Genomic DNA, 20,402 nt, shown 5'->3' on the forward strand with positions numbered 1-20,402 from the left:
ACGGATTATTTTGACGCTCGATTCGAAAGCTCTCGCCTCGCCCACTGGGCGACTGCCACTCTTGAGTTGCTTTTTACTCTCTGACATGGTTGACGTAGCTGATGGGAGCGTTCGACGTCGGTCCAAGAGTGTGGTCCATCTGCGCAGACCCGTCGTGTAATCAGTGGAAAAGCCTGTGGGTGCATTGCACTGGTGGCCGCACAATTCCCTCAGCTTCCCCGCAGCTGGACCGCACTCCATAGCTGAGGCTGCATCGCTGTAGCTGGTGCAAATTAGTGCCTGTATCAAGAACAAGAACGGGATCTTTAGACGCGTGGTTCCAAACATCTCGCCACGCCTATTGGTGGACTGCCACTTTCGAGTTGCTTGTATACTCCCTGATAGTGGTGACGTAGCAGATGGTGGCGCTCGATGTCGGTCCAAGTGCGTCGTCCACATGGACAGACCCGTCGTGTCGTCAGTGGAAAGGCGTGCCGATGCATTGCGCTGGTGGCCGCGCAATTTCGTCAGCTTCCCCGCAGCTGGACAGCACTCCGTAGCTAAGGCTGCATCGCTGTAGCTTATGCAAATCAAGGCCTGTATCAAGAACAAGAACTGATATTTGAGACGCGTGGTTCCAATACTCTCGGCGCGCCCACTGGTCGACTGTCACTCTTGAGTTGCTTTTTTGCTCTCTGATAGTGGTTAAGTAGCTGATGTGGCCGTTCGATGTCGGTCCAAGTGGGCTGTCCGTCTGCGCAGACACGTCGTGCCATGAGTGGAAAAGCCTGTAGATGCATTGAGCTGGTGGCCGCGCAATTCCGTCAGCTTCCCCGAACTAGATCGCACTCCGTAGCTGAGGGTGTATCGCTGTAGCTGATGCACATCAGGACCTGTATCAAGATAAAGAACGCATTGTTTAGACCCATGGTTACAAACATTTCGTCTCGCCCACTGGTTGACTGTACTGTTGAGCAGCTTTTATACTCTCTGATAGTGGAGATGTAGCGGATGTTGGCGCTCGATGTCGGTCCAAGTGCGCCGTCCAGCTGTGCAGACCCATCGTGTCTTCAGTGGAGAAGCCTTTCGATGCATTGCCCTGGTGGCCGCGCAATTCCGCCACCTTCCCCGCAGCCTGATCGCACTCCGTAGTTGAGGCTGCATTGCTGTAGCTGATGAAAATCAGGGCATGAATCAAGAACAAGAACGGATTTTTTAGACGCACGGTTCCAATGCTCTAGCCGCTCTGACTGGTCGAGTCGCCACTCTTAAGGTGCTTTTATACTATCTGATAGTGGTGACGTAGCGGATGGTGGCGCTTAATGTCGGTCCAAGTGCGTCGTCCAGATGCGAAGGCTCGTTGTGTCATCAGTGTAAAAGCCTGCCGATACATTGCGCTGCTGGCCGCGCAATTCCGTCAGCTTCCCTGCAGCTGGATCGCACTCCGTAGCTTAGGCTGCATCGATATAGCTGATGCAAATCAGCGCCTGTAGGAAGAACAAGGACGGATTCTTTAGACGCATGGCTGCGAAGCTTTCGCCTCGCCCACAGGTTGACTGCCACTCTTGACCTGCTTTTATAATCTCTGAGAGTGGTGAGGTGGCGTATGGTGGCGCTCCATGTCAGTCCAAGTGCGTCGTCCAGCTGTTCAGACTCGTCGTGTATTCAGTGGAAAAGGCTGTCGATGCATTGTACTGGTGGTGGCGCAACTCCGTCAGCTTCCCCACAGCTGGATCGCACTCCGTAGCTGAGGCTGCATGGCTGTAGCTGATGCACATCAGGGCCTGTATCATGAACAAGAACGGTTTCCTTGGACACACGTTTCCAATGCTCTAGCCGGTCCCACTGGTCGACTGCCACTCTTGAGTTGCTTTTATACTCTGTGATAGTGGTGACCTAGCAGATAATGGCGCTTGATGTCGGTGCAAGTGCGTCGTCCAGATGCGCAGACCCGTCGTGTCGTCACTGCAAACGCCTGTGGATGCAGTGCGCTGGCGGCCGCGCAATTCGGTCAGCTTCCCTGCAGCTGGATCGCATTCCGTAGCTGAGGCTGCATCGCTGTAGCTGAGAAAATCAGTGCCTGTATCAAGTACAAGAACAGCATCTTTAGACGCATGGCTCCAAAGCTCTCGCCGCGCCCACTGGTTGACTGTAACTTTTGAGTTGCCTTTATACTCTCTGATAGTGGTGACGTAGCGGATGGTGGCACTCGATGTCGGTCCAAGTACGTCGTCCAGCTTTGCAGACCCGTCGTGTCTTCAGTGGAAAAGCCTGTCGATACATTGCGCTGGTGGCCGCGCAATTCCATCACCAACCCTGAAGCTGGATCGCACACCGTAGCTGAGGCTGCATTGCTGTAGCTGATGCAAATCAGGGCCTGTAGCAAGGACAAGAACGGATTCTTTAGACGCATGGCTGCAAAGCTTTCGCCTCGCCCACTGGTTGACTGCCACTCTTGAGTTGCTTTTATACTCTTTGATAGTGGTGAAGTAGCTGATGGGACAGTTTGATGTCGGTCCAAGTGGGTTGTCCATCTGCGCGGACCTGTCGTGTCGTCAGTGGAAAACCCTGTCGATGCATCCCACTGGGGGCTGCGCGATTCCGCCACCTTCTCCGCAGCTGGATCGCACTCCGTAGCTGAGGCTGCATCGCTGTAGCTGGTGCAAATCAGGGCCTGTATCAAGAACAAGAACGTATTTTTCGACACATGGTTCCGAAGCTCTCGCCGTGCCCACAGGTGGACTGCCACTTTTGAGTTGCTTTTATACTCTCTGATAGTAGTGACGTAAGGAATGTTAGCGCTCGATGCCGGTCCAAGTGCGTCGTCCAGCTGTGCAGACCCATCGTCTCTTCAGTGGAAAAGCCTGTCGATGCATTGCGCTGGTGGACGCGCAATTCCGTCAGGTTCCCTGCAGCTGGATGGCACTCCGTAGCTGAGGCTGCATCGCTGTAGCTGATGCAAATCAGGGCCTGTAGCAAGGACAGGAACGGATTCTTTAGAGACACGTTTCCAATGCTCCAGCCGGGCCCACTGGTCGACTGCCACTCCTGAGTTGCTTTTATACTCTCTGATAGTGGTGACGTGCCGGATGCTGGCGCTCGATGTCTGTACAAGTGCGTCGTCCAGCTGCGCAGACCCGCCGCGTCATCATTGGAAAAGCCTGTCGACGCATTGCGCTGGTAGCCGCGGTATTCAGTCGGCTTCCACGCAGCTGGCTCGTATTCCGACTCTGAGGTTGCATCGCTGTATCTGATGCAAAGCAGGGCCTGTATTAAGAACAAGAACGGTTTCATTGCACGCATAGTTGCAACGCTCTCTCCTCGCCCACTGGTCGACTGCCACTCTTGTGTTGCTTTTATACTCTCTGATAGCGGTTATGAAGCGGACGGTGGCGCTCGATGTCGGTCCAAGTGCGGCGTCCAGCTGCGCAGACCCGTTGTGTTATCATTGGAAAAGCCTGCCGATGTATTGCGCTGGAGACGGCGAAATTCCGTCAGCTTCTCTGCAGCTGGATCGCACTCCGTAGCTGAGGCTGCATCGATCTAGCTGATGCAAATCAGGGCCTGTATTAAGAACAAGAACGCCTTCTTTAGACACACGGTTCCAAAGTCCTCGCCGCGCTCACGGGTCGATCGCCACTCTTGAGTTGCTTTTATACTCTCTGATAGTGCTAACGTATCGGATGGTGGCGCTCGCTGTCTGTACAAGTGCGTCGTCCAGCTGCGCAGACCCGCCGTGTCATCAGTGGAAATGCCTGTCGATGCATTGCGCTGGTGGCCGCTCAATTCCGTCAGCTACCCCGCAGCTGGCTCGCTCTCCGTAGCTGAGGGTGCGTCGCTGTGGATGATGCAAATCAGGGCCTTTATTAAGAAGAAGAACGCATTCTTAAGACGCATGGTTCCAAAGCAATCGCCACGCCCACTGGTCGACTGCCACTTTTGAGTGGCATTCATACTCTCTGATAGTGGCGACATAGTCGAGAGTGCCGCTCAATGTCAGTACAAGTGCGTCGTCCAGCTGCGCAGACCCGCTACTTCATCAGTGGAAAAGCCTGTCGATGCGTTGCGCTGGTTGCCGCGGTATTCAGTCAGCTTCCCGGCAGCTGGCTGATATTCCGACTCTGAGGCTGCATCGCTGTAGCTGATGAAAATAAGCGCCTGTATCATTAAGAAGGACGCATCCTTTAGAAGCATGGTTCCAAAGCTATCGCCTCGCCCACTGGCCGACTGCAACTGTTAAGTTGCTTTTCTACTCTCTGATAGTGGTGATGTAGTGGAGGGTGCCGCTCGATGCCGGTCCAAGCACGTCGTACAGCTGCACAGACCCGCCGTGTCATCAGAGGAAATGCCTGTCGATGCCTTGCGCTGGTGACCGCGCAATTCCGTCAGATTCCCCGCAACTGGATCGCACACCGTAGCTGAGGCTGCATCGATGTAGCTGATGCAAATCATGGACTGTATCAGAACAAGAACGGATTCTTTAGAAGCAAGGATCCTAAGCTCTTGCCGCACCCACTGGTCTACTGCCACTCTTGAGTTGCATTCATACTCTCTGATAGTGGTCACGAAGCGGAGGGTGGCGCTCGATGTCGGTCCAAGTGCGTCGTAATGCTGCGCAGACCGCACGTGTCGTCAGTGGAAAAGCGCGTCGATGGATTGCGCTGGTGGCTGCCCAATTCCGTCAGCTTCCTCGCAGCTGGCTCGCACTCCATCGCTGAGCCTGCATCGCTGTAGCTAATCAGGGCCTGTATCAAGAACAAGAACGGATTCTTCAGACACATGGTTCCAAAGTTCTCGCAGCACCCACTGGTCGACTGCCACTCTTGAGTTGCTTTTATACGTTCTGACAGTGGTGACGTAGCAGATCTCGACCTCCGTACAAGTGCGCCGTCCAGCTGCGCAGGCCCTCCGTGTCATCAGCGGAAAAGCCAGTCGATGCGATGCGCTAGTGACCGCCCAATTACGTCAGCTTCCCCGCAGCTGGATCACACTCTGTGTCTGAGGCTGCATCGATGTAGCTGATGAAAATCAGCGCCTGTATCAAGAATAAAAACGGATTCTTTAGACGCGTGGTTCCAAAGCTCTCGCCGGGCCCTCAGGTCGGCTGCCACTCTTGAGTTGCTTTTATACTGTCTGATAGTGGTGACGTAGCGGTTGGGAGCGCTCAATTTCTGTACAAGGGCATCCTCCAGCTGCGCAGCCCCGCCGTGTCATCTGTGGATAAGCCTGTCGATCCATTGCGCTGGTGGCCGCGGTATTCAGTCAGCTTTCCCGTAGTTGTATCGTATTCCGACTGTGAGGCTGCATCGCTGTAGCTGATGCAAAGCAGGGCCTGTATTAAAAACAAGAACGGTTTCATTGGACGCATAGTTCCAAAGCTTTCGCCGTGCCCACTGGTCGACTACCATTCTTGAGTTGCATTCATACTCTCTGATAATGGTGACGTAGCGGTTGGTGGCCGTCCATGTCATTTCAGTACAAGTCCGGCTGCGCAGACCCGTCGCGTCGTCAGTGGAAAAACTTGTCGATGCATTGATCTGGTGGCCATGCATATTCATCAGCTTCCCCGCAGTTGGATCGCACTGCGCTGCTGAGACCGCATCGCAGTAGCTGATGAAAATCAGTTCCTGTATCAAGACGAAGGACGCATTCTTTAGACGCATGGTTAGAAAGCTCTCGCCTCGCCCACTGGTCGACTGCCGCTGTTGAGTTGCTTTTACACTCTCTGATAGTGGTGACATAGCGGATTGTGGCGCTCGATGTCGGTACAAGTGCGTCAGCGAGCTGCGCAGACCCGTCGTGTCGACAGTGGAAAAGCCTGTTCATGTATTGCGCGGTTGGCCACGCAATTCCGTCAGCTTCCCGGCATCTGGCTCGCTCTCTGAAGCTGAGGGTGTATCGCTGTTGCTAATGCAAATCAGAAGGGCGCATTCTTTAGACGCATCGTTCCAAAGCTATCGCTTTTCTACCCTCTGATAGCGGTGACGTAGTCGAGAGTGCCGCTCGATGACGGTACAAGTACGGCGTCCTGCTGCGCAGACCCATGGCGCTGTCCATGGAAATGCCTGTCGATGCGTTGCGCTGGTGACCGCGCAATTTCATCAGTTTCCCTGCAGCGGGATCGCACTTCGTAGCTGAGGTTTCATCAATGTAGCTGACGCAAATCAGGGCCTGTATGAAGAACAAGAACGGATTCTTTAGACGCACGGTTCCAAAGCTCTCGCCGCGCCCACTGGTCGAATACCAATGACTAGTTGCATTTATACTCTCTGATAGTGGGCACGTAGCGGATTGTGGCGCTCGATGTCAGTCCAAGTGCTTCGTCCAGCTGCGCAGAGCCGCCATGTCATCAGTGGAAAAGCCTGTCGATGCGTTGCGCTGGTAGCCGCGGTATTCAGTCAGTCTTTGGAACGATGCGGCAGCTGGCTGATATTCCGACTCTGAGGCTGCATCGCTGTAGCTGATGAAAATAAGCGCCTGTATCATTAAGAAGGACGCATTCTTTAGACGCATGGTTCCAAAGCTATCGCCTCGCCCACTAGCCGACTGCAACTGTTAAGTTGCTTTTCTAATCTCTGATAGCGGTGATGTAGTGGAGGGTGCCGCTCCATGTCGGTCCAAGCACGTCGTACAGCTGCGCAGACCCCTCATGTAATCAGTGGAAAAGCTTGTCGCAGCGTAGCGCTGTTGACCGCGCAATTCCGTCAGCTTACCCGCAACTGGATCGCACTCCGTAGCTGAGGCTGCATCGATGTAGCTGACGCAAATCAGGGCCTGTATCAAGAACAAGAACGGATTCTTTGTAAGCAAGGATCCAAAGCTCTTGCCGCGCACACTGGTCGACTGCCACTCTTGAGTTGCATTCATACTCTCTGATAGTGGTCACGAAGTGGAGGGTGGCGCTCGATGTCGGTCCAAGTGCGTCGTACAACTGCGCCAGACCGCAGGTGTCGTCAGTGGAAAAGCGCGTCGATGGATTGCGCTGGTGGCCGCCCAATTTGGTCAGCTTCTTCGCAGCTGGATGGCACTCCATAGCTGAGACCGCATCGATGCAGCTGACGCAAATCAGGACCTGTATCAAGAATAAAAACGGATTCTTTAGACGAATGGTTCCAAATCTCTCGACGGGCCCTCTGGTCGGCTGCCACACTTGAGTTTCTTTTATACTGTCTGATAGTGGTGACGTAGCGGTTGGGAGCGCTCAATTTCTGTACAAGTCCGGCTGCGCAGACCCGTCGCGTCGTCAGTGGAAAAACTTGTCGATGCATTGATCTGGTGGCCATGCATATTCATCAGCTTCCCCGCAGTTGGATCGCACTGCGCTGCTGAGACCGCATCGCAGTAGCTGATGAAAATCAGTTCCTGTATCAAGACGAAGGACGCATTCTTTAGACGCATGGTTAGAAAGCTCTCGCCTCGCCCACTGGTCGACTGCCGCTGTTGAGTTGCTTTTACACTCTCTGATAGTGGTGACATAGCGGATTGTGGCGCTCGATGTCGGTACAAGTGCGTCAGCGAGCTGCGCAGACCCGTCGTGTCGACAGTGGAAAAGCCTGTTCATGTATTGCGCGGTTGGCCACGCAATTCCGTCAGCTTCCCCGCATCTGGCTCGCTCTCTGAAGCTGAGGGTGTATCGCTGTTGCTAATGCAAATCAGAAGGGCGCATTCTTTAGACGCATCGTTCCAAAGCTATCGCTTTTCTACCCTCTGATAGCGGTGACGTAGTCGAGAGTGCCGCTCGATGACGGTACAAGTACGGCGTCCTGCTGCGCAGACCCATGGCGCTGTCCATGGAAATGCCTGTCGATGCGTTGCGCTGGTGACCGCGCAATTTCATCAGTTTCCCTGCAGCGGGATCGCACTTCGTAGCTGAGGTTTCATCAATGTAGCTGACGCAAATCAGGGCCTGTATGAAGAACAAGAACGGATTCTTTAGACGCACGGTTCCAAAGCTCTCGCCGCGCCCACTGGTCGAATACCAATGACTAGTTGCATTTATACTCTCTGATAGTGGGCTCGTAGCGGATTGTGGCGCTCGATGTCAGTCCAAGTGCTTCGTCCAGCTGCACAGAGCCGCCATGTCATCAGTGGAAAAGCCTGTCGATGCGTTGCGCTGGTAGCCGCGGTATTCAGTCAGTCTTTGGAACGATGCGGCAGCTGGCTGATATTCCGACTCTGAGGCTGCATCGCTGTAGCTGATGAAAATAAGCGCCTGTATCATTAAGAAGGACGCATTCTTTAGACGCATGGTTCCAAAGCTATCGCCTCGCCCACTAGCCGACTGCAACTGTTAAGTTGCTTTTCTAATCTCTGATAGCGGTGATGTAGTGGAGGGTGCCGCTCCATGTCGGTCCAAGCACGTCGTACAGCTGCGCAGACCCCTCGTGTAATCAGTGGAAAAGCTTGTCGCAGCGTAGCGCTGTTGACCGCGCAATTCCGTCAGCTTACCCGCAACTGGATCGCACTCCGTAGCTGAGGCTGCATCGATGTAGCTGACGCAAATCAGGGCCTGTATCAAGAACAAGAACGGATTCTTTGTAAGCAAGGATCCAAAGCTCTTGCCGCGCACACTGGTCGACTGCCACTCTTGAGTTGCATTCATACTCTCTGATAGTGGTCACGAAGTGGAGGGTGGCGCTCGATGTCGGTCCAAGTGCGTCGTACAACTGCGCCAGACCGCAGGTGTCGTCAGTGGAAAAGCGCGTCGATGGATTGCGCTGGTGGCCGCCCAATTTGGTCAGCTTCTTCGCAGCTGGATGGCACTCCATAGCTGAGACCGCATCGATGCAGCTGACGCAAATCAGGACCTGTATCAAGAATAAAAACGGATTCTTTAGACGCATGGTTCCAAATCTCTCGACGGGCCCTCTGGTCGGCTGCCACACTTGAGTTTCTTTTATACTGTCTGATAGTGGTGACGTAGCGGTTGGGAGCGCTCAATTTCTGTACAAGTCCAGCTGCGCAGACCCGTCGCGTCGTCAGTGGAAAAGCTTGTCGATGCATTGATCTGGTGGCCATGCATTTTCATCAGCTTCCCCGCAGTTGGATCGCACTGCGCTACTGAGACTGCATCGCAGTAGCTGATGAAAATCAGTTCCTGTATCAAGAAGAAGGACGCATTCTTTAGGCGCATGGTTGGAAAGCTCTCGCCTCGCCCACTGGTCGACTGCCACTCTTTAGTTGCTTTTATACTCTCTGATAGTGGTGATGCAGGGGTTGGCGGCGATCGATTTCGGTCAAAGTGCGGCGTCCAGATGCGCAGACCCGTCGTGTCGTCAGTGGAAAATCCTTTCGATACATTGCGCTTCTGGCCGCGCAATTCTGTCAGCTTCCCCGTCACTGGCTTGCATTCCGACTCTGAGGCTGCATCGCTGTAGCTGATAAAAATCAGGACGCATTCTTTAGACGCAGGGTTCCAAAGCTTTTGCCTCACCCACTGGTCGACTGCCACTGTTGAGTGTCTTTTATACTCTCTGATAGAGTTGACGTGGCGGATTGTGGGGCTCGATTTCCGTCCAAGTGCGTCGTCCAGCTGTGCAGACCCGTAATGTCGTCAGCGGAAAAGCCTGTCAATACAATGTGCTTGTGGCCACGCAATTCCGTCAGCTTCCCCGTAGCTGGCTCGTATTCCGACTCTGAGGCTGCATCGCTGTAGCTGATGAAAATCAGGACGCATTCTTTAGACGCAGATTTCCATAGCTCTCGCCTTGCCCATTGGTCGACTGCCACTGCTGAGTTGCTTTTATATTCTCAGATAGTGGCGACGTAGCGGATCGTGGCCCTCAATGTCGGTCCGAGTGCGTCAGCAAGCAGCGCCGAAACGTCGTTTCGTCAGTGGAAAAGCCTGTCGATGCATTGCGCTGGTTGCCGTGCATTTTCATCAGCTTCCCCGCAGCTGGATCGAACTCTGTAGCTGAGGCTGCGTCGCTGTAGCTGATGCAAATCAGGGCCTGTATGAAGAAGAAGGACGCATCCTTTATACACATGGTTAGAAAGCTCTCGCCTCGCCCACTAGTCGACTGCCAGTCTTGAGTTTCTTTTATACTATGCGATAGCGGTGACGTAGCGGATGGTGGAGCTCGATGTGGGTCCAAGTGCGTCGTCCAGCTGCGCAGACCTATCGTGCCTTCAAAGGGAAAGCCTGTCAATGCATTGCGCTGGTGGCCGCGCAATTCCGTCTGTTTCCCCGCATCTGGCTCGTATTCCGACTCTGAGGCTGCATCGCTGTAGCTGATGAAAATCAGGACGCATTCTTTAGACGCAGGGTTCCAAAGCTCTCGCCTCGCCCACTGGTCGACTGCCACTGTTGAGTTGCTTTATACTCTCTGATAGTGGTGACGTAGCGGATTGTGGCCCTCGATGTCGGACAAAGTGCGCCGTTCAGCTGCACAGACCCGTCGTGTCGTCATTGGAAAACCCTGTCGATGCATTGCGCTGGTGGCAACGCAATTCCGCCAGCTACCCCACAGCTGGCTCGCATTCCGACTCTGAGGCAGCATCGCTGTAGCTGATGAAAATCAGGACGAATTCTTTAGACGCAGGGTTCGATAGCTCTCGCGTCGCCGACTGGTCGACTGCCACTGTTGAGTTGCTTTTATACTCTCTGATAGAGGTAACGTAGCGGATTGTGGCCCTCGATGTCGGCCCAAGTACGTCGGCCAGCTGCGCCAACCCGTGGTGTCGTCAGTGGAAAAGCCTGTCGATGCATTGCGCTGGTGGCTGCGCAATTCCGTTAGGTTCCCCGCAGCTGGATCGCACACCATAGCTGAGATTGCATCGCTGTGGCTCATGCACATCAGGGCCTGTGTCAACAACAACAACAGATTCTTTATAAACAAGGTTCCAAAGCTCTCGCCGCGCCTATTGGTCGACTGCAATTCTTGAGTTGCATTCATACTCTCTTGTAGGGGTGAAGTAGCGGTTGGTGGCGCTCTATCTCGGTCCAAGTGCGGCATCCTACGGCGCAGACCCGTCGCGTCGTCAGTGGAAAAGCCTGTCTATGCGTTGCGCTGGTGACCGCGCAACTCCGTCAGCTTCCCCGCAGCAGGATTGCACTCTGTAGCTGAGGCTGCATCGATGTAGCTGACGCAAATCAGGGCCTGTATTAAGAACATGAACGGTTTCTTTAGACGCACGGTTACAAAGCTCTCGCCGCGCCCACTGGTCGACTGCAACTCTTGAGTTGCTTTTATACTCTCCGATAGTGGTGACATAGCGGTTGGGGGCGCTTGATGTCTGTAGAAGTGCGTCGTCGAGCTGCGCAGACCCGCTGTGTCATCATTGGAAAAGCCTGTCGATGGATTGCGCTGGTAGCTGCGGTATTCAGTCAGCTTCCCCGCAGCTGGCTCGTATTCCGACTCTGAGGCTGCATCACTGTAGCTGATGCAAACCAGGGCCTGTATTAAGAACAAGAACGGTTTCTTTAGACGCAAAGTTCCAAATCTCTCGCATCTACCACTGGTCGACTGCCACTTTTGAGTTGCTTTTATACTCTCTGATAGTGGTAACGTAGCGGATGGCGCCGCTCGATGTAGGTTCAAGGGTGTCGTCCAGCTGCGCAGAACCGACGTGTCGTCAGTGGAAAAGCGCGTCGATGGATTGCGCTAGTGGCCGCGCCATTCCGTCAGCGTCCTCGCAGCTGGCTCGCACTCCGTAGCTGAGGCTGCATCGATGTAGCTTGTGCAAATCAAGACCTGTATCAAGAACAAGAACGGATTCTTTAGAAGCAAGGTTCCAAAGCTGTCACCGCTCCCACTGGTCGACTACCACTCTTTAGTTGCATTCATACTCTCTGATAGTCGTGACGTAGCGGTTGGTGGCGGTCGATGTTGCTCCAAGTGCGTCGTGCAGCTGCGCAGACGCCTCGTGTCATCAATGGAAAAGCCTGTCAATGCATTGCGCTGGTGGCCACGGAATTGTGTCAGCTTCCCCACAGCTGGCTCTTATTCCGACTCTGAGGCTGCATCACTGTAGCTGATGAAAATCAAGACGCATCCTTTAGACGCAAGGTTCCACAACTCTCACCTCGCCCACTGGTCGACTGCCACTGTTGAGTTGCATTTATACACTGTGATAGTGGTGACGTAGCGGATTGTGGACCTCGATGTCGGTCCAAGTGCATCGGCCAGCTGCACAGACCTGTCGTGTCGACAGTGGAGAAGCCTGTCGATTCATTGCGCTGGTGGCCGTGCATTTTCGTCAGCTACCCCGCAGCTGGATCAAACTCCATAGCTGAGGCTGCGCCGCTGTAGCTGATGCAAATGAGTGCCTGTATCATGAACAAGAACGGATTCTTCAGACACATGGTTACAAAGCTCTATGTCGCCCTCTCGTCGAATGCCACTCTTGATTTGCTTTTATAGTATCTGATAGTGGTGACGTAGCCTAAGGTGGCGCTCGATGTCGGTCCAAGTGCATCGTCCAGCTGCACAGAGCCGTCGTGTCGTCAGTGGAAAAGCATGTCGATGCATTGTGCTAGTGGCCACGCGATTTGGGCAGATTTCCCGTAGCTGGCTCGCATTCCGACTCCGAGGCTGCATCGCTGTAGCTGAAGAAAATCAAGACACATTCTTCAGACGCATGGTTCCGAAGTTCTCGCCGCGCCCACTGGTCGACTGCCACTCTTGAGTTTCTTTTATGCTTTCTGGTAGTGGTGATGTAGCGGATGGTGGCGCTCGAGGTCGGTCGAAGCGCGGCATCAAGCTGCGCAGACCAGTCATATCTTCAATGGAAAACCAGTCAATGCATTGCGCTGGTGGCCACGCAATTCCTTTAGCTTCCCTGTAGCTGGGTCGTATTCCGACTCTGAGGCTGCATCGCTGTAGCTGTTGAAAATCAGGACGCATTCTTTAGACGCATGGTTCCATAGCTCTCGCCTCGCCCACTGGTCGACTGCCAATGTCGACTTGCTTTTATACTCTCGGATAGTGGTGACGTAGCGGATTGATGCACTCGATGTCGGTCCAAGTGGGTCGGCCAGCTGCGCTGACCCGTCCTTTCTTCAGTGGAAAAGACAGTCGATGCATTGCGCTGGTGGCCGCGCATTTTCATCAGCTTCCCCGCAGCTGGATCGCACTCCGCAGCTGTGGCTGCATCGCAGTAGCTGAAGAGAATCAAGGCCTGTATCCAGAAGGACCCATTCCTTGGACGCCTTGTTAGAAAGCTCTCGTCTCGCCCACTGGTCGACTGCCACGGTTGAGTTGCTTTTATACTCTCTGATAGTGGTGACGTAGCGGATGGTGGCGCTCAATATCGGTTCAAGTCCGTCGTCCAGCTGCGCGGACCTGTCATGTAGTCAGTGGAAAAGCTCGTCGATGCGGTGCGCTGGTGACCGTGCAATTCAGTCCCCTTCCTCGAAGGTGGATCGCACTCTGTAGCCTAAGCTGCATCGATGTAGCTGATGCAAATCAGGGCCTGTGTCAAGAACAAGAACAGAATCTTCAGATGCACAGTTCTAAAGTTCTCGCCGTGCCCAACGGTCGACTGCCACTCTTGAGTTTCTTTTATTCTATCTGATAGTGGTGGCGTAGCGTATGGTGGCGCTCGATGTCGGTCCAAGTGCTGTGTCCAGCTGCGTAGACCGCACGTGTTGTCAGTGGAAAAGCCATTCGATGCATTGTGCTGGTGGCCACGCAATTCCGTCAGCTTCCCATCAGCTGGATTACTCTCCGTAGCGGAGGCTGCATCGCTGTAGCCGATGCAAATCAGTGCCTCTATCAAGAACAAGAACGCATTCTTTAGACGCAGGGTTCCCATGCTCTCGCCTCGCCCACTGGTCGACAGCCACTCTTCAGTTTCTTTTATACTACCTGATAGTGGTGACGTAGCAGATGGTGGCGCTCGATGTCGGTCCCAATGTATCGTCCAGCTCCAAAGTCCCGTCGTGTCGTCAGTGGAAACGCCTGTCGATGCATTGAGCTGATGACCTCGCAATTCCGTCAGCTTCCCCACAGCTGGATCGCACTCCGTAGCTGAGGCTGCATCGCTGTAGCTGACACAAATCAGGGTCTATATGAAGAACAAGAACGGAATTTTTAGACGCCGGGTTCCAAAGCTCTCGACTCACCCACATGTCGACTGCCACTCTTTTATTGCTTTTATACTCTCTGATAGTGGTGACTAGCGGATGGTGGTGCTCGATGTAGGTACAAATGCACCGTTCAGCTGCACAGACCCGTCGTGTCGTCACGGGTATAGCCTGTCGATGCATTGCGCTGTTGGCCGTGCAATTCCTTCAGCGTCCCCGCAGCTGCATCGCACTCTGTAGCTGAGGCTGCATCGGTGTAGCTGATACGAATGAGGGCCTGTATCAAGAACAAGAACGGATTCCTTAGAGACATGGTACCAAACCTCTCGCCTCACCCACTGGCCGACTGCCACTCTTGAGTTGCTTTTATACGCAGACCCGTCGTGTCGTAAGTGGAAACGCCTGTCGATGCATTGCGCTGGTGGCCTCCCAATTCCTTTATCTTCTCTACAGCTGGATCGCACTCCGAAGCTGTGGCTGCATCGCTGCAGCTGATGGAAATATGGGCCTGTATCAAGAACAAGGACGGACTCTTTAGGCGCAGGGTTCCAAAGCTCCCGCCTCGCCCACTGGTCGACCGCCACTCTTGAGTTGTTTTATACTCTCTGATAGTGGTGACGTTTTGGATGGTGGCGCTCGATGTCGGTCAAAGTGCGTCTTCCAACTACGCAGATTTATCGTGTCGACACTGGAAAAGCCTGTCGATCCATTCCTCTGGTGGCCGCGTGATTCCGTCAGCTTCCCCGCGGCTTGATCGCACGCCGTAGCGGAGGCTGCATCGCTGTAGCTGACGCAAATCAGGCCTTGTATCAAGAAGAAGAATGGATTATTTAGACGCATGATTCCAAAGCTCTCGCCTCGACAGCTGGTGGACTGCCACTCTTGAGTGGCTTTTATACTCTCTGATAGTGGCGAAGTAGGGGATGGTGGTGCTCGATGTCGGTACAAATTCATCGTCGAGCTGCGCAGACCCGTCGTGTCGTCACTGGAAATGCCTGTCGATGCGTTGCACTGGTGGCCGCGCGATTCCGTCAACTTGCCCGCAGCTGGAGCGCACTCCGTAGCTGAGGTTGCATCGCTGTATTGATGCAAATCAGGGCCTGTATCAAGAAGAAGAACGGATTATTTAGTATTTAGATGCATGGATCCAAAGCTCTCGCCTAACCCACATGTCGACTGCCACTCTTTTATTGCTTTTATACTCTCTGATAGTGGTGACTAGCGGATAGTGGCGCTCGATTTCGGTCCAAATGCATCGTCAAGCTGCGAAGACCCGTCGTGTCGTCAGTGGAAACGCCTGTCGATGCATTGCGCTTGACGCCGCGCAATTCCGTCAACTTCCCCACAGCTGGATCGCACTCCGTAGCTGAGGCAGTATCGCTGTAGTTGAAGCAAATCAGGGTCTGTACCAAGAACAAGAACGGATTCTTTAGACGCATGGTTCCAAAGCTCTCGCCTCACCCACTGGTTGACTGCCACTCTTGCGTTGCTTTTATACTCTTCGATATTGGTGACGTAGAGGATGGAGGCGCTCGATATCGGTCCAAGTCCGTCGTCCAGCTGCGCAGATTGTCGTGTATTCAGTGGAAATGCCTGTCGAAGCATTGCTCTGGTGGCCGCGCGGTTCCGTCACTTTCCACGCAAATGGCACGCACTCCGACTCTGAGACTGCAAGGATGTAGCTGATGCAAATCAACGCCTGTATCAAGAACAAGAACGGATTCTTTAGGCGCAGGGTTCCAAAGCTCTCGCCGCCCCCACTGGTCGAATGCCACTCTTCAGTTGCTTTTATACTCTCTGATAGGGCTGACGTAGCGGATGGTGGCGCTTGATGTCGGTCCAAATGCTTCGTCCAGCTGCGAAAAGCCGTCGTGTCGTTAGTGGAAAAGCCGTTCGACGCATTGCGCTGGAGGCAGCGCAATTCCGTACACTTCCAAACAGTTAGATCGCACTCCGTAGCTGAGGCTGCATCGCTTTAGCTGATGCAAATCAGGGCCGGTATCAAGAACAAGAAAGGTATTCTTTAGACGTATGGTTCCAAAGCTTTCCTCTCACCCACTGGTCGCCTGCCACTCTTGAGTTGTTTTTATGCTCTCCTATAGTGGTGTCGTAGCAGTTGGTGGCGCTCGATGTCGGTCCAAATAGATTGTCCAGCTGCGAAGACCCGTCGTGTCATCAGTGGAAAAGCCTGTCTATGCATTTCGCTGGTGGCCGTTCAGTTCGGTGAGCCTCCCCGCAGCTGGATCGCACTCCGTAGCTAAGGCTGCATCGCTGTAGCTGATGCAAATCAGGGCCTGTATTAAGAACAAGAACGGCTTCTTTATACCCATGGTTCCAAAGCTCTCGCCGCACCCACTGGTCGACTGCCACTCTTGAGTTGCTCTCATACTCTCTGATTGTGGTGACGTAGCGGATGTTAGCGCTCGATGTCTGTACAAGTTCGTCGTCTAGCTGCGCAGACCCGTCCTGTAGTCAGTGGAAAAGCCTGTCGATGCATTGCACTGGTGTCCGCGCGATTCCGCCAGCTTCCCCGCAGCTGGCTCTCACACCGACTCTCAGGCTGCATTCAAATCAGGGTCTGTATCAAGAACAAGAACGCATTCTTTAGAACAATGGTTCCAATGCGCTCGCCGACGCCATTGGTCGACTGCCACTCTTTAGTTGCTTTTATGCTCTCTGATAGTGGTGACGTCGTGGTTGGTGGCGCTCGATGTTGGGCCAAGTGCGTCGTGCAGTTGCGAAGACCCGTCGTGTCGTCAGTGGAAACGCCTGTCGATGCATTGCGCTGGACGCCGCGCAATTCCGTCAACTTCCAAACAGCAGGATCGCACTCCGTAGCTGAGAATGCATTGCTTTAGCTGCTGCAAATCAGGGCCGGTATCAAGAACAATAACGGTATTCTTTAGACACATGGTTCCAAAGCTCTCCCCTCGCCCACTGGCGACTGCCACACTTGAGTTGCTTTTATACTCTCTGATAGAGGTGACGTAGCGGATGGTGACGCTCGGTGTCGGTCCATGTGCGTCTTCCAACTACGCAGATTTATCGTGTCGACACTAGAAAAGCCTGTCGATCCATTCCTCTGGTTGACGCGTGATTCCGTCAGTTTCCCAGCGGCTTGATCGCACTCCGTAGCGGAGGCTGCATCGCTGTAGCTGACGCAAATCAGGGCCTGTATCAAGAAGAACAACAGATTATTTAGACGCATGGTTCCAAAGCTCTCGCCTCGCCACCTGGTCAACTGCCACTCTTCAGTGGCTTTTACACTCTCCGATAGTGGTGACGTAACGGTTGGTGGCACTCGATGTCGGTCCAAGTGCGTCGTCCAGCTGCGCAGACCCGTCTTGTCGGCAGTGGAAAAGCCGTTCGATGCATTGCGCTGATGGCCGCGCAATTCCCTCAGCTTCCCCACAGCGGATCGCACTCCGCAGCTGAGGCTACATCGCCGTAGTTGATGCAAATCAGGGCCTGTATCAAGAACAAGAACGCATTCTTTAGACGTATGGTTCCAAAGATCACGCCGCACCCACTGGTCGATTGCCACTCTTGATTTGCTTTTATACTCTCCGATAGTGGTGACGTAGCGGATGGTGGTGCTCGATATCGGTCCTAGTGCATCGTCCCGCTGCGCTGACCCATCTTGTCAGTGGAAAAGCCGTTCGATGCATCGCGCTGATGGCCGCGCATTTCCGTGAGCTTCCCCACAGCTGCCTCGCACTCGGTAGCTGAGGCTGCATCGCTGTAGCTTATGCAAATCAGGGCCTGTATCAAGAACAGGAACGCATTCTTTAGACCAATGGTTCCAATGCTCTCGCCGACCCCACTGGTCGACTGCAACTCTTGAGTCCTTTTTATGCTGTCCGATAGTGGGGATGTAGCGGGTGGTGGGGCTCGGTGTCGGTCCGAAGGCATCGTCCGGCTTCGAAGACTCGTCTTGTAGTCAGTGGAAACGCCTGTCGATGCATTTCGCTGGTGGCCTCGCAATTCCGTTAGCTTCTGCACAGCTGGATCGCACTCCGTAGCTGAGGCTGCATCGCTCTAGCTGATACATATGTGGGTCTGTATCAAGAGCAAGAATGGACTCTTCAGGCGCATGTTTCCAAAGCTCTCGCCTCGCCAGCTGGTTGGCTTAAACACTTGAGGGGCTTTTATACTCTCCGATAATGGGGACGTAGCGGGTGGTGGCGCTCGATGTAGGTACAAATGCATCGTCCAGCTGCGCAGACCCGTCGTGTCGTCACGGGAAAAGCCTATCGATGCATTGCGCTGGTGGCCGCGCCATTCCTTCAGCTTCCCCGCAGCTGGATCGCACTCTGTAGCTGAGGCTGCATCGGTGTGGCTGATGGAAATGAGCACCTGTATTAAGAACAAGAACGGATTCTTCAGACGCATGGTTCCAAAGCTCTCACCGCGCCCGCTGGTCGACTGCCACTGTTGAGTTGCCTTTATACTCTCTGATAGAGTTGACGTAGTGGATTGTGCTTTTTCTTAGTGCTTCGGTCTGTCAGAGTAAGCACGCGAAAAAGTAAGTGGAATGCGCTATTTCAGTTGTTTACCAAATCCCACTAGATTGCGGGAAAGTATACATTGGGCAAACTGGACGTTGTCTAAACGATAGGTTACGGGAGCACAAATACACGTGCCAGCTTCTGACAGCACCTAGCAACTTGGCCGCACATTGCAAACAGTGCAAATGCTCCCCGCTAATAGAAAGCACCACAGTCATTGGAACATCAAAAACAAAAACGGAGCGAGAAATATGGGAGGCGCTTGCGATAGCGAAAGAAAAAGAGACGTGCGTGAGCACTCCGTCCATCGCGCTTATCAAAGCTCAGGTCGAGTTTGCCAGGGCGAACGGGTGCATGTGAACGATGTATGCCTGACCCAAACTATAATCACATGTCGTCACCTTGTCATATCTTTGTATATGTACCCCCCCCCCCCCGCACCATATCTCCTTGTATATAAGCGCGTTCTTTAACAGTATCAAACAATTGGTAGTTTGCGCTTCGTTCGTCCACGTGCTGTCCTTCCTTAATATCGTGTTTGTAAAACTGAGCGCAATATAACCATGAACGTTCACCAACTAACCCCCTTCATTGCTTTAAATAATGGAAAGATTCTTTACACGCAGGGTTCCAAAGATCTCGCCTCGCCCACTGCTCGACTGCCACTGTTGAGTTGCTTTTATACTCTCTGATAGTGGTGATGTAGCGGATGGTGGCGCTCGATGTCTGTCGAAGTAGGTCGACCAGCTACGCAGACCCATCGTATCGTCAATAGAAAAGCCTGTCGATGCATTAAGCTGGTGGCCACGCAATTCCGCCGGCTTCCTCGCAGCTGGCGCGCTCTCCGTAGATGATGCTGCATCGCTCTAGCTGATGAAAAGAAGTACCTGTATCAAGAACAAGAACGCATTCTTTAGACGCATAGTTCCAAAGCTCTCACCTCGCCCACTCATAGACTTCCACTCTTGAGCTGCATTCATACTCTCTGATAGTGGTGGCCTAGCGGACAATGTCGGCTTGATGTCGGTCGAAGGACAGCGTCCAGCTGCGCTGACCCGTCGCGTCGTCAGTGGAAAAGCCTGTCGATGCATTGCGCTGGTTGCCACGCATTTTCATCAGCTTCCCCGCAGCTGCTTTGAACTCCGTAGCTGAGGCTGCATCGATGAAGATGATGCAAATCAGGGCCTGTATCAAGAACAAGAACGCATTCTTCAGACGCATGGTTCCAAAGTTCTCCTCGCGCCCACTGGTCGACTGCCACTCTTGAATTTCTTTTATAATTTCTGATAGTGGTGACGGAGCGGATGGTGGCGCTCGATGTCGGTCCAAGTGCGTCGTCCAGCTGCGCAGACCCGTCGAGTCGTCAATGGAAAAGCCTGTCGATGCATTACGCTGGTGGCCGCGGTATTCAGTCAGCTTCCCCGCAGCTGGCTCGAATTCCGTAGCTGAGGCTGCATAGCTGTAGCTGATGCAAATCAGGGCCTGTATCAAGAACAAGAACGGATTCTTCAGACGCATGGTTCATAAGCTCTCGCCGCGCCCGCTGGTCGACTGCCACTGTTGAGTTGCTTTTATACTCTCTGATAGAGGTAACGTAGTGGATTGTGGCGCTCGATGTAGGTCCAAGTGGGGCGTCCATCTGCGCAGACCCGTCGTGTCGTCAGTGGAAAAGCTTGTCGATGCAGTGCGCTGGTGGCCACCCATTTTCATCAGCTTCCCCGCAGCTGGATCGCACTCCGTAGCTCGCAGTAGCTGATGAAAATCAGGGCCTGTGTCAGGAAGAAGCACGCATTCTTTAGACGCATGGTTCCAAAGCTCTCACCTCGTCCACTCGTCGACTGCCACTGTTTAGTTGCGTTTATACTCTCTGATAGTGGTGACGTAGCGGA

The sequence above is a fragment of the Dermacentor variabilis genome, chromosome 2 (genome assembly GCF_050947875.1).
Source record: "Dermacentor variabilis isolate Ectoservices chromosome 2, ASM5094787v1, whole genome shotgun sequence".
Lineage (NCBI taxonomy): Eukaryota > Metazoa > Arthropoda > Arachnida > Ixodida > Ixodidae > Dermacentor > Dermacentor variabilis.